General features: G+C 50.5%; 1 long non-coding RNA gene and 1 pseudogene across 1 annotated transcript in view; one reads left to right on the top strand and one right to left on the bottom strand.

Annotated features, from left to right (window-relative positions):
- Positions 1-340: 340 nt before the first annotated feature.
- LOC116669037 overlaps positions 341-17198 on the top strand; it is a 28584-nt gene continuing 11726 nt past the window's right edge. Inside the window, exon 1 of the long non-coding RNA XR_004326413.1 lies at positions 341-464. This is a non-coding gene — a long non-coding RNA (uncharacterized LOC116669037). The remainder of the gene's footprint in view (positions 465-17198) is intronic.
- LOC116669036 lies at positions 5875-9549 on the bottom strand (annotated as a pseudogene).

Below are 17198 nucleotides of genomic sequence, written 5' to 3'. Positions count from 1 at the left end.
AGGCCACTGGCTAAGACGTCTACGTGTATAAAAATACACAATTAAGCACTGAGGGGGCAGGGACGGTGCGGGGAGGCAAGCAGGGGGGGAGAGCGGGGCTGAGGCGTGTGGCCTGGCTCGGGGCTGGTGCTGGATCTAGCTGGGTGCTGGGCCCGGACGGTGCTGGGGAAGTGCTGCTTTGGGGACGGGGACCCAGCCGGCCTAGGCCGACAGCGGATGGGCGGGGTGGGGCTGCCCCACCCCCACCCCCACCCCCATCCCCCATCCGAGCGTCCGCGCCGCGGGCTGGCGGGAGGGGGAGGGGCGCGCACGCGCGGACGCACAGACGCGCGGACGCCGCGCCCCGCCCAGGGCGTGTGGAAGCTGGCGGGAGCCGGGCGCTCCCGGACCAGCTCCCCGAGGAGGAACGCGGCCCGGGGTCTGGGCCGTCGCTTGCCGTCGCCTCCGGTACGGCCGCCGGGCAGGTAAGGGGGCGCTGGTGGGGGCGCGCAGGTCAGGGACCCGCGGGTGAGGCCGGGGCTGCGCCCCTGGGGAGGCGCACGGGTGTGTAGCTGAGGCCCGGGCGGGCGGCCCGTTAGGACCCTGAGGCGGGGCGGGGCGCGCAGCCCTGGGTCATGGTGCTCCCTTCCCCCACGTTAGCAGTCCCTGAGCCCCGCGTCTTCACTGCCGCTCACACACGGATGGGGGAAAGCGGATGCAGCCATGGGAGGTGGGAGGGCGCCGGGCAGACCCCGCAGCACCTCCGGCCGGCCCTCAGGCCATGGCCGTCCTGCGCAGGTGGACCTGCCTGGCGGGTGGAGGCCGCCCCGGGCCCTCCAGGTCGGAATAACGGGCGAGACCTGGGCCTTTGGGAGCTTGGTCGGCCTGCCCCCGAGATCAGAAGCTTTTGGCAAGTCTAGTTTTAGTCTTTTGAGAAATCTCCCTACTGTTTTCCACAGTGGCTGCACCAAACTACATTCCCACCGACAGTATAGGAGGGTCCCCTTTTCTCCACACAATCTGCAGCATTTCTCCTTTGTGGACGTTTGAATGATGGCCATTCTGACTGGTGTGAGGTGATACCTCGTAGTTTTGATTTGCATTTCTCTGGTAATTAGTGATAGTGATTATTTTTTCATGTGCCTGTTGGCCATTTGTATGTCTTCATTGGAGAAATGCTTGTTTAGATCTAATACCCATTTTTGGATTGGGTTGCTTGGTTTTTTTTTGGTTATTCCGTTGTGTGAGCTGTTTATGTATCTTGGAAATTAACCCTTTGTCAGTTGCATCATTTACAAATATTTTCTCCCATTTCAGAGGTTGTTTTTTGTTTTGCTTCTCGTTTCCTTTGCTGTGCAAAAGCTTGTACATTTAGTTAGGTCTCATTTGTTTGTTTGTTTTTTGCTTTTATTTCTATTGCTTGGGTAGACTGCCCTAGGAGAACATTGCTGAGATGTATGTCAGATAATGTTTTGCCTATGTTTTCTTCTAAGAGGTTTATAGTGTCTTGTCTTAAGTCTTTAAGCCATTTTGAATTTATTTTTGTGTATGGGGTGAGGGAGTGTTCTAACTTCATTGATTTACATGCAGCTGTCCAGTTTTCCCTACAGCATTTGCTGAGGAGAGTGTCTTTACTCCATTGTATGTTCTTGCCTCCTTTGACAGAGATTAATTGACCAAAAGTATGTGGGTTTATTTCTGGGCTCTCTAGTCTGTTCCATTGATCCATACGTCTGTTTTTATACCAATACCGTGGATGACTGTAGCTCTGTAGTACGGTCTGAAGTCTGCGAGGGTTATTCCTCCAGTTTCGGTCTTTTTCTAAAATAATGCTTTGGTAATTCTGGGTCTTTTGTGATTCCATATAAATTTTAGGTTGATTTGTTGTACTTTTGTGAAAAATGTGATATGATAGGGTTTGCATTAAATCTGTAGATTGCTTTGGGCAGTATTGGACAATATTAATTCTTCCAATGCAAGAACATGGGATATCTTTCCATTTCTTTAAGTCCTCTTTAATTTCCTTAGTCAGTGTTTTGTAGGTCTCCGCGTATAAGTCTTTAACTTCCTGAGTCAGAATTTATCCCTAAGTATTTTATTTTGGGGGGTGCAGTTTTAAAAGGAATTATTACTTTTGTGTAAAGAAATGCCGCTGATGTCTGTGTGTTGCTGTTGTGTCCTGCTGCCTTGCTGATTTCTTTTATTAGCTCTAGTAGTTTTTGTGTGGAGCATTTAGGGTTTTCTATATATAGCATCATGTCATTCACATATAATGACAGTTTTACCTCTCCTCTTCCAAGGTGGATCCCTTTTCTTTCTTTTCGTTGTTAATTGCTATGGCCAGGACTTCCAGTACTATATTGAATAGAAGTGGTGAGAGTGGGCATCCTTGTCTTGTTCCAGATTTTAGCAGAAAGGCTTTCAGCTCCCTTGGTGGGGTATTATGGTGACTGTAAGTATAAATAGCTTTTATTATGTTGAGACATGTTTCCTGTATACCCACTTTAGTAAGACCACGGGTGCAGTGTGGCCAGGGGGCAGGGAAGATGGCAGAGGCCGTAGCCTTGGAGGTGGTGGTGAGGGGAGGGGGGCTGCCCCTTGGGAGCCAGTCACTTGCACCCATCTCCCCTGCTGCCTGGCCTGGGGGCGGCCTGTGCTGCGTCAGGTTTGTCTTTAGGTGAGATTGCTCCCTAGAGGCCCGTGTGGTCCAGTCAGGGAGCAGCCGGGATGATGGCAGGTGTGACAGCTGTGGAGCCGGGATAAGGGGAGCTGCCCTGTGAGAGTCGGTGGATTTGTTCCCACCTTCCCCGCGGCCTGGCCTGGGGGTGGCCTCTGCTGCACAGGTTCGCTGGAGGCACATCCCCAGGTGGGCCAGCTTCCAGGGATCCTTGCCCGCGGTGTGGTCAGGGGGCTGAGGCTGCCGCGTTGGGAGGGGGGCTTCCTGGTGTGAGCCCCTGGGTTTGTTTCCATCTCCCCTGAGGCCTGACTTGGAGGCAGCATCTGCTTCCCCACGTTCCCCAGAGGCATGTCTCCTGGTTAGCTTGCTCCCAGGAGGCCTGTGCAGTGAGGTCAGGGGTTGGGGGGCGTGGGGGAGTGGGGACAGAGGCAGGTATAGGGGGCCTGCCCCGGATGCACCACTCTGGTCATCTTGCTCCCATCTCCCCCGCAGCCTGGCCTAGGATGGCCTCTACTGCCCCAGGTTGGCGGGATACAGGTTACAGATCAGCCTGCTCCTGGGAGGCAGGCGCGGTGCAGTCAGTGTGGTGGGACAGCGGCAGTGACAGCGGGAGATGGGGACAAATCCCTGGGCTCACACGGGGCAGCCCCAATCCCACCTTTACCACTGCTGCCACCCTCAGAACACACCGCGCCCACCTCCCAGATGCAGGCTGACAGGGAGAAGTGCCATCTGTGAAGCTGGGGCAGCAGAGGCTGCTCCCAGGCCAGGATGCGGGGGCAATGGGAGCAAGTCCACTGACTTTCCCAGGGCAGCTCCTCTCCCGGCTACAGCTGCTACTGCCGCCCCCTGACCTCACAGCCCCAGCCTTCTGGGAGCAGACTGACAAGTAACCTGAGTCCTGTGAACCTGGGGTGGCAGAAGCCGCCCCCAGGCCGCACTGCAGGGGAGATGCGAGCAAATTGACAGGCTCGGAGGGGCAGCCGCCTTACACCCGCTGCTGCTGCCACTGCCCCCTGACCACCCCGAGCAGCCTCCTGGCATCAGGCTGACAGGGAGACGTGCATTCCAGGAACCTGGGGCAGCAGAGGCCGCCCCCTAGACAGGACGTGGGGAAGATTGAAGCAAATCCACAGGTTCATACAGGGCAGCTCCCCTAACCCACCACCACCGCCCACTGATCACACCCCACCTGCCTCAGGGAGCAGGCTGACATGGGGAGGTGCCTCCAGCAAAGCTGGGGCAGCAGAGGCCACCCCCAGGCCATATTGCAGAGGAGATGGGTGCAAATATACCAGCTTGTCAGGGGCAGCTCCCCTCTCCCCACCACTGCCCCAGTTTCCTGGGACACTTGTTTCCAGGTGAGTTGGCTCCAGGGAGGTGGGCACGGTGCTGTCAGGGGGCAGTGGCAGCCAGGTAAGGGGGGTTGCCCTGCAGGAGCAGATGCATTTGCTCCCATCTCTCCTGTGGCCTGTCCTGGGGGCGGCCTCTGCTGCCCCAGGATCACTGGAAATGTGTATTCATGTCAGCCTGTTCCTGGGTCGAGGACTCAGTGTTCTCAGGGGCAGCAGACAAGGACTTGTGAAGGACTGGGTTCTGGCCCAGGATAACTAATTCTCCTCTTTTATCTCTTGCTGCTTCAAGTGGTGGCTGTAGCAGTTTTTCTATTAATAGGTTATTACAAGATATTGAGCATAGGTCTCTGTGCTATACAGAAGAAACTTTTTTAAAAAATCTATCTTTATATATAGTGACTTACATTTGTAAATCTCAAACTCCCAAATTTATCTTTCCCCACCCCCTTTCCCTGGTAACCATAAGATTGTTTACTGTGTGAGTCTGTTTCTGTTTTGTTGATGAGTTCATAGTGTCCTTTCTTGTTTTAAGATTCCACATATGAGTGATATATGGTATTTTTCTTTCTTTTCCTGGCTTACTTCACCTAGAATGATGATCTCTAGCAACCATCCGTGTTGCTGCAAATGACATTATTTTATTCTTTTTCATGGCAGAGTAGTATTCCATTGTATAAATATACCACCGTTTTTTAATCCAGTCAAATGTTGCTACATTTAGGTTGCTCCCAAGTCTTGACTATTGTATATAGTGGTGCTATAAACATTAGGGTGCAGGTATCTTTCCTCATTAGAGCTCCCTCCAGATATATAGCCAGAAGTGGGATTGCTGGATCATAGGGTAAGTCTATTTTTAGTTTTTTGAGGGATTTCCATACTGTTTTCAGTAATGGCTACGCCAAACTACATTCCCACTAGCAGTGTAGGAGGGTTCCCTTTTCTCCACACCCTCTCCAGCATTTATGGTTTGTGGACTTTTGAAAGATGGCCGTTCTGACTGGTGTGAGATGATATGTCATTGTAGTTTTGATTTTCATTTCTCTTAGAATTAGTGATATTTAGCATTTTTTCTTATGTCTATTGGCCATTTGTATGTCTTCATTGGAGAATTGCTTGTTTAGGTGCCCTGCCCATCTTTGGATTGTGTTGTCTTTTTGTTCTTGTTGTTATTAAATTGTATGTCCTGTTTATATATTCTGGAAATTAAGCTTTGTCAGTCGCATCATTTGCAAATATTTTCTCCCATTCTGTAGGTTGTCGTTATGTTTTGCTTCTGATTTCCTTTGCTGTGCAAATGCTTATGAGTTTAATTAGATCCCATTTGTTTATTTTTGCTCTTATTTCCATTGCTTGGGTAGACTGCCCTAAGAGAACGTTGCTAAGATTTGTCAGAGAATCTTTTGCCTGTATTTTCTTCTAGGAGATTTTATCATGTCTTGTCTTATATTTAAGTCTTTAAGCCATCTGGAGTTTATTTTTGTGTATGGGGTAAGGGAGAGTTCTATCTTCATTGATTTACATGCTGCTGTCCAGTTTACCCAACACCACTTGCTGAAGAGACTGTCTTTTCTCTATTGTGTGTTCCTGTCTCCTCTGTCAAAGATTAATTGACCACAGGTCTGTGGATTTATTTCTGTTCTCTCTATTCTGTTACACTGAGCCGCATATGTCTGTTTTTATGCCAATTTCATGCTATTATGTTGCCTGTAGCTCTGTAATATTGTCTGGTCTGGGAGGGTTATTCCTCCAGCTTCATTCTTTTTCAATATCATTTTGGCAATTCTGAGACTTTGTGATTCCATATAAATCTTTTTTTTTCACAAAGGGATCTGCAAGGGTCTTTATTTACAAGTGAGCCAAGGTGAACATCCCTCATATAAAAAATACACATATACATATATATACATACAGGCCCTGCACCTGTGCAGCCCCTCAGAGGTAAAGCTATCCGTGGGAGGGGAGGAGTGACAGGAGGGGTGCGACACAGGGAGGCTGCCCTGAGCTAAGGAACCAGGTGCCAGCAGTGGGGAGAGGAATTTATGAAAGAGACTGGGAGCCATCTTAGAGGTGAGAAGTCAGGAGCAGAAAGATCTGGAAACTGACGGACCGAGGGCTGTTACGTCATGTGGCTATGAGCAGTGATGTCTCATCTCACCTCACGGTTCCCTTCCGAGGTGCCTGGGGCTGGGACCCTCCTGTGCCAGCCCTGGCGGCCCACTCCAAGCCCCTCAAAGGGTGGCAATGGCTTTGGCAGCCACCTGGCGGCCCAGGGGCAGGCTGAGGCCTGCGATGGCCAGAACCACTTTGGGGCTGGACATGGCTGACACCTGCACCAGTTCTGTTACGGTGGTGAAGGGCATGAACTGCAGGATGCTGCCCTGGCTGCCCTGCTCCAGGCAGTCCACGCCCTCCTCCATGAACCACTGCAGAGACTGCGTGTGTGGACCGCGACCCCAGGATGGAGGAGATGAGCAGGAACAGGTTGGCCAGCACTCAGTTCAGCGGGTCTCATGTTAACCATGTGGAGCTGGGAGGCCGACAGGGAGCTGCTCATGGATCGGTCGGTGAAACTTGGGAGGATATTTGCATCTTCTCACTGGAGCTCAGCAGTCACATTGGCTTCAAGGGCTGCATGTCGTCCAAGGGGAAGAGGCTGATGTAATCCTCGATGTCTTTCGGCGGGAGGACACCTGCCCCTTGTGGGAGGAGTAGGAACTCAGGGCACACCAGATGGCCAGCTTGGTGAGAGCGGTGCCCGGGGGTCCATGAGGCTGTGCCACTTGGAGGAGTCAGTGAGCAGGCCAGGCAGGATGTGGCCTGCACATGTCCAGACAGAAGATGGAGTAGAGCAGCTCCACCGCCCGCAGCGGGTGCTCCTTCTGCATCTGCTTCAGCAGTTCCCTAATCAGGTTGTTGCAGAACCAGTAGACGCCTCCCATGTGCAGCAGGGTGTCAGAGACGTGGATGGAGCAGCTGTCCACCCATCCCCTCTCCAGCATCTTGGGAAATATGTTCATCAGCACCTCTTTAATGGGTCGCTTTGGGGGCAGCAGGTTCTGGTAGGGCATGGTGTCCATGCCCACGGATGGAAACTTGATCTGCGTGGCTGTCTGCTGCAGCACGCCGGCACACATGTGCTCCAGGATGGAGCTCATGGTCACCACCCTCTCGTTGTAGAACTGCAGTGTGTTCTCGCTGTACAGTGGCCCTGCCAGCTGGCGGATCACCTGCAGTGACTTCTCACGCTCATCCAGCCCCAGCATCCACACAGGGGCCACCAGCCAAGCCACGGCACACACTGCCAGACTGCAACCTTCCCCTTGATGTTATCGGTGATTTTCTGGATGGACTCGAAGGCCAGCACCCCATTCTCCCAGGTGTTGAGGATTTCCAAGATGGCCACTGAAATGCTGAGATAGGCTTCGTGCCACTTCATCTGCACCAGCTTCATCTCCGAGGAGTTGCTGAGCAGAGCCACCAGGGACTCCACTTTGGTGGAGTCGGGCCAGAAGCAGGGGGGTCAGAGTTCAGGATTTTGCCCTCCTCTGGCGTCCACGTCTCAAAGAACACCTCTTCCTGTGCTCGACTCGGACAGGATGACCTCTGAGCTATAGGTCTGGGCCACATGGCACCGCATGAGGAAGGAGTTGTCAAGGAGCAAGGCTCAAACCGAGGCCGCCTTGGTGCTTTCTTCACTGCCGTGTGTAGTGAATTCTTTCAAACTGATGAATTTCCAGGCAAAGGACTTAAGCTTCCTAGTGGCGGTGGCTGCTGCCAGCAACAAGTCCAGGCTCTTCCCTAACAGCATGTGGCCCAGGATCCCCAGCAGCCCCTCTGGGGACTCAGAGTGGCTGAGTCCATTGTTCTGAGGATGTTGGTGACTGTGGGCTCCGCGCAGAGTTTCCGCCCAGGGTTGGGCTGGATGCTGGTATTTTCATCTGATTTCAGCTGCGGTGCATGCTCCTGGTCTGCTTTGCGCTTGGCCATTATGATGTTCATACTAGCTTCAGACAGAAGCCTCTGCTTGCTGCATTCCTGGAGCAGGAAGCTTGTACAGTCACAGTGGCAGCGCTGGTCAGCCTTGTCCAGCAAGGGGGTGAGCTTCAGCAGGAACTAGAAAGCAGAATTGACATCCTCAGTAAAGTCCTTGTCCCCATGAGAGTATTTCTTCAGCTTCACCAAAACCTGTGGAAGCTTAAGGAAGGTGAAAACTGTCCACTTGAGCTCTCCGGTACCCTCAGGGGACTCGGTGAGACCCACGAAGCGAGCTTTCCAGGTCTCCAGGACACAAGGTGGGGTGGGCATATGCTGCATGCATTTCACCATCATCAGCTCTTCACCAGCGGCTGTGTCTCGCCTGTCAGGTCTTGGTGCCCTCGAGCAGGACCACGGCATGGACGGTGGGGAAGCCAGTCTTGTGCAGCTGCTCCGAGGGCACGGACAGCATGGTGGGGATGCCGCGGATAAGCGTGCCACGCTGCTCGGCCTGGTTCCGGAGCTGGGGGCTGCTGAGACCAGCCAGGATAGCCTCAAGCTTCAAGAGGCAGTGCTCAGTGGCAGTCCAGGAGGAGGCCTCCTCTAGTTTGGCCGTGTGGAGCAGGGCCCGGTTCTTGGTGCTGCTGAGGGTCTTCTCCAGGCGCTGCAGGCACATGGCAAGCTGCTTCTCTGCAGCAGTGGCAGGAGTGCCAGCCTCCAGCCCGTCCCGGAGCCACTCAGCAGAGGCTGCGGTGCGGCGCAGCAGCCGGTAGAGGGCGCTGAGAAAGGCCCGGCACAGCCCGATGCACTCCTCTGCTTTGTTGTGACAGCTAAGTCAATCACAAAACATGCCCATGATGTCCAGCAAGGCCTGGACTCACAGGTCCCGGGAAAAGTCATCAAACTTCCTGATAGCTGTGCGGACAGAGGAGTAGGACACCATCTGGGAACTGATGGCGTACTTCAGGTAGGACAGGATGAGAGGATGGGGGAAGGCCCAGTCGTGGCCTGCTCCAGTAGTGCTTCTGCCAGGTTGAGAATGTCCCAGGTGGCTCCTTTGGGAAACAATTTCTTGTTGATTGCCCACTGGTAGTCACTCCATCGCTCCTTCCAAGCTTGCAAAATGGCTTGCTTGAGGTTCACCGCCTTCATGATTTCACTCAGGAGACCAGGCCGGTGGTGGTCAGCTGTGAGGCAGAAGAAATCGAGCTAGAGAAGAGGAGAGGAGATTCTGAGGAAAAGAACAGGGTGCTGTCTGGAGGGGTGGGGTGATAGAGTTATATGGAATGGAGAAGACACAGGAAGATGCAAAGGAGGCAGAACTAGAAAGGAAATAAAAAGGGAAAGGGGGCAAAGTAGGGATCCTGTCAGGTTCTTCCTTCCTAAACCATCCTTGGAACTGGAGCGCTAAGAAGAAGGTGTCAGAGGGGCTTCATACAAAGATGGATGGGCAGCAAGGAGTTAAGCTGGTTCCAGTTCCCTAACTACGCCCTTAGCTCTCGCTGCATCCCTTAGCCGCTACCACCCGAATCCAGATCACTCCCCCCATTTCCTCCACCTTCCCCAACCCTGAAATTCCCTATTTGATTCCATATAAATCTTAAGATTGTTGTTCCAGTTTGGCAGGAAAAAATGTCTTGGGTAATTTGATAGGGATTGCATTAAATCTGTAGATTGCCTTGGGCAGAATGACCATTTTAATATTGATTCTTCCAATCCAAGAGCATGGGTTATCTTTCCACTTTTTTTTAAGTCTTCTTTAATTTCCTTAATCAGAGTTTTGTAGTTCTCCGCCTGTAAGTCTTTCATCTCCTTGTCAGATTTATTCTTAAGTATTTTGTTGTTTTGGATGCAATTTTAAAAGGGAATGTTTCTTTACTTTCTTTTCCTCTTGATTCATTATTAGTGTAAAGAAATTCACCTGATTTGTGTATGTTAATCTTGTGTCCTGCTACCTTGCCAAATTCTTTTATTAGCTTTAGAGGGTTTTTTTGTTTTTTTGTTTTTTTATGGTGCTTTTCAGGTTTTCCATATATAGTAGGTCATCCACATATAATGACAATTTTACCACTTCTTTTCCAATTTGGATCCCTTTTATTTCTTTTTCTTGCCTGATTGCTGTGGCTAGGACTTCCAACACTATGTTGAATAGAGGCGGTGAGAGTGGACAATGTTGTCTTTTCCCAGATTTTAGTGGGAAGGTTTTCAGTTTTTCACTGTTGAGTACTATGCTGGCTGTAGGTTTGTCATATATAGCTTTTATTATGTTGAGATATGTTCCCTCTATACCCACTTTGGTAAGGGCTTTTTATCATAAATGGGTGTTGAATTTTATCAAATGCTTTTTTGGCTTTATTAACATGATCATGTGTTTTTTGCCCTGATCACGATCTCTACCATTCTTTCCTAGGATGGCAGGCAGTTCACACCATGTCTTCTCTCCTTCTGTGGATTCAGAGCTTCTCCCAAACCTGGATGCTCCTCAATCAATGCCCAATCTGCTCTTTGCCCAGTAAATCTAAATGAGTTATGCACTATTGTTGATGTTCTCCTAAAATTAGAATTAAATCCTAGAAAAGAATCAGGGTTAACTTGAAGCAAAAGAACTGGTTTATTTTTTGCCAGGTTTGCAGACCAGGAATATACAGCCTTTACCAGTAACCAAAAGTATGTTCCTAGGTGGTTGAGAGGTTGAAGGGTTTTTAAAAGCAAACACCAGAGAATATATAGTTGGGAGACTTCTAAGGGGAATGGAAGGCCCTTGCAGACTGCCTACACGTTCTTGCAGATGGACGCCAAGTTTTCCATGGTTGGCTGACATCAGAGCACCTCCATAGTGGCTTTACCAAGCGGGACCCTTAGCAGATTCAGAAGTCTACTTAGAGTTTTGGCTTGTGGTTTTCTAAGACCTTGAGAGCATGTAACTTAACCCTAGGTCTGTAATGAATCACTGCTGGGGGAGCCTGAGGGGTGGCAGGGCCTGCGATCACTTCCCAGGCCCCTGGCATGGGGCTCTGAGATTCCTGCAGATTCTCATCTAAGTCTCTGCTCATATGAGCTCAATTGATCACATCCAGGGCACTTGCTTTAACAGGTGGCCTGCCTTACTAATTTGTAAAATGTTTATTTAATGCAAAAAAACAGCGGTAATCAATCTCATATATTACCCAGGCAGACACAATAGGGCACATAATAAATAATCAGTGATAAGAATAATCAGGAACTGAATAGTCATAGACACATAAGGAACATTGGGAGTCCCAGCACTGCAGGTGGGGGGAGTTGGGAGAGACTGGCTAATACTGACAGCAGTGTCCCTTGCTCTGGCTCTGGAGCTGTCACAGGCAGGAGAGGTGTAGCTGGCTCTCAGTCACCAGGTGTTTTTCCACAGCAGGTTCCGGAGCTGGTGCTGTACCTCCAAGAAGGGAAACTATCATCAATACGACTGCATTTCCACATGTCTCCCAAAGACAGGAAAGTCCTCACTGACAGTCAGAGACGTCTCAGTCCCAAATCCTACCCCCAGGTCATTTTCCCAGACTGCAGTCCAGGGGAACAGTGATCTAAGCCTCCTCATTACTCCTGGCCCTGTCCCAGCCTCGGGAGGCTCTGCTCTGTCTGGCAGGGCCTTCCCCTTCCCACTCACCCCATCACCCACCCTGCATCCTCCTCACAGTCACCCTCTGCCTCTAGGCTCCAGGTGCTCCCGCTGTGCCAGGAGAAGCTGGGCCTGGTGCTCCATCTGAGCCAGGCATGCTGAGCTCTATGTAAGCCAGTAGCATCTTCAGGCAGGGAAATTCTGAGGGCTGGAGGAAATCTTCTGCACAGTGGTGCAGCCAGGTACCTCGGATGGAGGAGTTGGCCCTGCTGGTTGTCAGGGGGCAGCAGAGTCAGAGGCCTGGCCTTGCCTTCCACACTGCACTCCTGGGGCAGCCCTGTGGAGCCGTGGGATTCTTTGCCTTTGGCTCCTGTCATTCAGAGGACAGTTCTAATCCGTGTCCCATCTAAACTGGCAGTCTTGGCAGAGGCAGGCTTGGACACAGAGGTAGGACTGTGACAAGCCTTCGGAAGTGACAGCCCTTGGTCAGTGGTGTGACAGCCTCTCCACATCTTCAAGGACACTGCTTTGTCCCTCTCACTGCACCTCTCCACTGAATGTCCTCGCTGTGAGTTCAGGTAGGCTACCTGCTCTGGGCATTACTCTCTCAGGAAGACAGGAGCTGCTCTGTGAGCATCTGACCCAGGAGGGAAAGAACAGGCTGAGTCTCCCACCCAGGTTTCCTGTGGGCCTCCTCACATCTCAGACTTTAGTTCCTGCACCTACCTGCTGCCTGATATTCCAGGGGTCCTGCCTGGGTCTCCTCCTGCCCCCACCACTGACCTGAGCTGTCCCCTGAAGCTCCCTGGGTCCCCTGAGCACCAGCTGAGTCCCCACCATTGAGGCTCCACCAGAGGCTGAGCAGGCTGCTCTCTGCCCCTTGTGTTCTGGGTCCCAGGAAGGGGGTGGAGGCAGGGCTGAGATTGGGAGGCAATGGCTATGGGTTTCCTGGGTGCTGACTCTTCTCTGACCTCCCAGATGCCCCTCACAGCACCAAAGCCTTGTCCATAGCTCCCCGGTTCTCCTTTCCTCTTTGCCAGCAGAAGCCTTAAGACTTCTGCTCTTAATCCAGAATTGTAAGACGTGTGGAACCCAGGGTTCTGCCTGCGCCTGCCCATTCACGGAGCTCACAGCTCCGCAGTGTTTTGGGGGCAGGGAGTTCCTCCTTCTTCAATCAAAGAAACTCACTGTTTCAGCTGGTCCTGGGGTCTGCTTACTCATCACAGTAAGAGAGGACGCACCCGTATCTAGAGGAGACCAGGAAGCTGTCACATGATTGTACAGAGGACATGGACGTGATGTCTGTTGTGACAGTGTGACTCCCGGGAGAATGGAAGCCCTGGAGAGCAGGCTTGGTGTCTGCTCCATGCAGTAAATGACGGTTTTCCCTAGAAAAGCACCCGTCCTATTTGCCCTTCCTGCATCAGTGTGGGATGAGCTCAGCCGGCCCTGTCACACAGGTCTGAGTGGGCTCTGGGGCCACACTTCTCCCTCCCAGGAACCCCTGCTCTCACTCTCCTAGGACAGGGACACCAAATGGAATCACAAATACCTTTTCAACTGTAAATATGGGTTCCCTACTCAGGCAAGCAGTAGCCCAGATACTCTCAGGGAATCAGCCCTAAACCTCTCCAGATGGAGCCAAATCTCCTGAGATCTGCCCTTTTCTCACAGGAGTTAGTCCGCTTCCCTGCGGAAAGTAATTCTCAGTATTAAAAGTCAAATTATTTTCCTTGAAGGGAAGAAATCATTCCATCACCAGATTCTGTCCTTCGTCACTCCTGAGATTAACTCCTTTCCTCTGTAAGGGTGGATTCTCTTCTCAGGTGAGTGTGAATCCAGCCTCTCTCAGCCGAATAAAACCGTATCATCTCGCAAGGAGCTCAGCAATCTCACAAGATTTGTTCCTTTTCTCGCAAGACTAAGACTGGTGCTCTGGCAAGAGAAATCCCAATTACTGCAAAGTAAATTTCTTCTTAAGTCCATGAAGAATCCATCCCTCGCCAGATTCTTTTCTGCTTCACACCAGAGACTGACTCCTTTTCTCCGCATGTAGAGTTTCTTTATGTGCAACATGTGGTTGCCGCCGTCACAGTCGAGTGATTACTCGGATTCTCCTCCAAGAGTGTTTGTAAGTCTCATGGGATTTGAACTATTCCAGGAGACAAAGACTGGTGTTTTGGCAAGAGAATTCCCAATTATTGCAAGTCAAAACTATTCCTAACTCCATTGAAGTAATCCATCCGTCTTTGCATTAGGTTCTACTTTACCCAGGAGTTTTTTTTGTTTGTTTGTTTGTTTTTTTTACCTCAACATGTACAGATTCCCTTCTAAGAAGAGCAGAAAGCTGGGCACTCTCTGGGGATTAGTAATATTTTTTGTCATATCACAATTAGGATCACAAATCTCATGCATTTTTTTAAATTTCTGGAGATACAAAATCATTGCTCTAGGGAGAGTAATCACCATTATTGGAAGTTGAATCTATTCTTAACAGAGCTGAAAAGTCATCAACACTAGATTTTTTTTTCTCAGTCCTAAGAATAAATACTGAGAATAAAACAGTAAGTATGGGTCCCTTCTCTGGCAAACAGTAGCCCAGACATTCTTAGGTAATCGCCCCTAGTCACCTCCAGGTGGAGCCGAGTCTCACGTGTTCTGCCCATTGCTCAAGGGCTTCGCCCCCTCCTCTGGGAACAGTCATTCTTACTGGAAGTCAAATCTATTCCTTGAAGGAAAAAAATGACTCCTTTGCCAGATTCTGTCCTTCATCACTCCTAAGACGAACTCCTTTTCTCTGTAAGGGTGAGTTTTCTTCCCAGGTGACCGTGAATTCAGCGTCTCTCCGCTGAACAAGCCTGTATCCGCTCACAAGGGGCTCAGCAGTACCGCAAGGCCTGCACCTTTCCTCACGAGACGCAGCCCCCTTCTCTGGGGAGCGTAGTTACAGTTATTCTGGGGCACATTTCCTTTTAAGTCTGTGAAGAAATTTTTCCATCGCCAGAATCTTTCTTACTTCACACCAGAGACTAACTTCTTTTCTCCTCATACATGAGCTTCTTTATCTGGCAGAGTGTGGCTTAGCCGCTGCCCAGTGGTTATCCAGGGGTTCTCTTCCAAGCAGCTTTGAAAATCTCATGGGATCTGAAACATTCCCTGTGGGACCAAACCTGGTGTTCCGGCAAGTTAATTCCCAAGAGAAGGGACAAACCTCACGAGATGGCTGAGCCCCTTGTGAGAGGACATGGGTTAATGCAGCCAAGAGTGGCTGGACTCAAGCTCCCCCGAGAAGAAAATCCATTCTTACAGAGGAAAGGAGTTAGCCTCAGGAGTGACAACAGGCACAATCTGTCGATGGAGTGATTTCTTCCTTTTGGGAATGATTAGTTTTGATTTTCAATAAGGTGAATTACTTTCCCCAGAAGAACGGGCTAAATCTCATGAGAAAATGGCAAACCTCACTAGATTTGTCTTCACCGGAAGAGGATTATTATTGACCACCTGAGAGTGCCTGGGCGACAGCTAGCCTGAGAAGGGAGCCCACGTTTACAGTAAAAGTGATCTGTCCTCAAGACTGCAGAAGGGTATAGTTAGCCGTGATGATTCCTTCATCTGTGTTACAAACACGGTCAGCTTCTAATAACGGATTACGCCCCTGAGAGACTGGCGAGATTGCTGAGTGCCTTGTGAGAGGATATGGGTATATTCAGCAGGCAGTGGCTGGATTCATGCTCACTTGAGAAAAAAAATCCATCCTTACAGAGACATGGATTTAGACTCTGGAGTGATGAAGGACTGAATCTGGCTGTGGGGTGATTTCTCCCCTTCAGGGGGGAATAGATTTGATTTGCAATAATGAGAATTCCTTTTCCCAGAGTGGTGGGCTAAATCTCATGATAAAAGGGAAAATCTCGTAAGATTTGGCACCACCTGGAGAAGGTTATGGGTGATCACCTGAGAGTGCCTGGCTACTTCTCAACTGATGAGGGAACCCCTATTTACAGTAAAAAGGAATTATAGTCAGGACTGCAAATGGAAATAATCTCATGATGATAATCGATTATTTTTTCACCCCTGTTAAGACCTGATTTGGCTTCCAATAATGGGGGTTACTCTCCCAAGAGCAACGAGTTTTGTAACTCCATAAGAGGGATTATCTCATGATATTTGCCATACTAATTATGATAAGATAAAGAAATTGCTCTAGAGTGCCTGGGTTTCTATGCTTCTTAGGAGGGAATCCGCATATGTTGAGAAAAGGAGTAACTCTCAAGGGTAACATGAAGCACAGTGTAAAGATGGATGGGTTACTTCACCAGAGTTAGAAGTAATTTTGACTTGCAGTAAGTAGGAATTACCTTGCCAGAATGCCAGGCTCAGTCTCACAGGGAATGGTGAAAACCCCAGGAATTTTTCAAACCTGCTTGGAAGAGAATCCCTGTATAATCACTGGACAGTCGCTGAGCCACACTTTGCCAGAGAAAGAAACCTATTTATGGAGAGAAAAGCAGTTAGCCTCTGGTGTGAAGCAGGAATCTGGCAATGGACGGATTTCTTCATGGACTTAAAAGGACATTTGCCTTGCAATAATTGGGACTACTTTCCACAAGGCAGATGTCTTCATCTTGAGAGAAAAGGGACAAGTCCCGCAGGATTGCTGTGCTCCTTGTGATGGGATATGGGTTTATTCAGCAGAGAGTGGCTGGATTCATGCTCACCTGAGAAGAAAATCCATATTTACAGTTGAAAAAGGATTTGTGATTCGATTAGGTGTCCCTGTCCTAGGAGAGTGAGAGCAGGGGTCCTTGGGGGGGACCAGTGTGGCCCCAGACCCACTCAGACCTGTGTGATGGGGCTGGTTGAGCTCATTTTTCAAATATGTAGGAAGGGCCACTAGGGACAGGTGATTTTCTAGGAAAAACCATCATTTATTGCATCAAAAAGACACCAGGTCTGTGTTCAGGGCTTCCATTCTGCCAGGAGTCACGCTGTCACACTAGACGTCACATCCAGGTGGTGTTCTTAGCACAGGCCGTGCGATGGCTTCCTGCTCTCCTCTAGGTAGGGATGCGCCTTACTGTGATGAGTGCAGTGGACTGCTGGACCAGCTGGAACAGTGAGTTTCTTTGATGAAGGAGGGAGGGACTTCCTGCTCCAAAAACAGCGTGGAGCTGGGGCTGAGTCGATGGGCAGGAGCAGGCAAAACCATGGATCCCACACAACTTATGATTCTGGCTTGAGAGCAGAAGTCTTAGGGCTTAGCCTGGCAAAGAAGAAAGGAGGACCAGAGAGCTGTGGACAAGGCTTTAGTGCTGGGAGGAGCATTCAGGATGTCAGAGGACAGAGTCAGCCCCTCAGAGAACACACAGCCATTCCCTGCCTCAGCCCTGCCTCCATCCCCTTCCTGGGACCCAGAACACAAGAGGTGGAAAGCAGCCTGCTCTCCATCTGGTGGAACCTCAGTGGTGGGGACTCAGCTGGTGCTCAGGGGACCCAGTGAGTCTGAGGGGACGGCTCAGCCTGCCCTGTGGGAAGTGAGTGGCAGGGGCAGAAGGAGACCCAGGCAGGGGCCCTGAAGGGTTAGACAGCAGGTAGGTGCACAAGCTGAAATCTG

This window comes from Camelus ferus, chromosome 15 (genome assembly GCF_009834535.1).
Source record: "Camelus ferus isolate YT-003-E chromosome 15, BCGSAC_Cfer_1.0, whole genome shotgun sequence".
Classification (NCBI taxonomy): Eukaryota; Metazoa; Chordata; class Mammalia; order Artiodactyla; family Camelidae; genus Camelus; species Camelus ferus.
The sequence above is the reverse complement of the archived record's forward strand: the minus strand, read 5'-3'. Positions and strand labels throughout refer to the sequence as shown.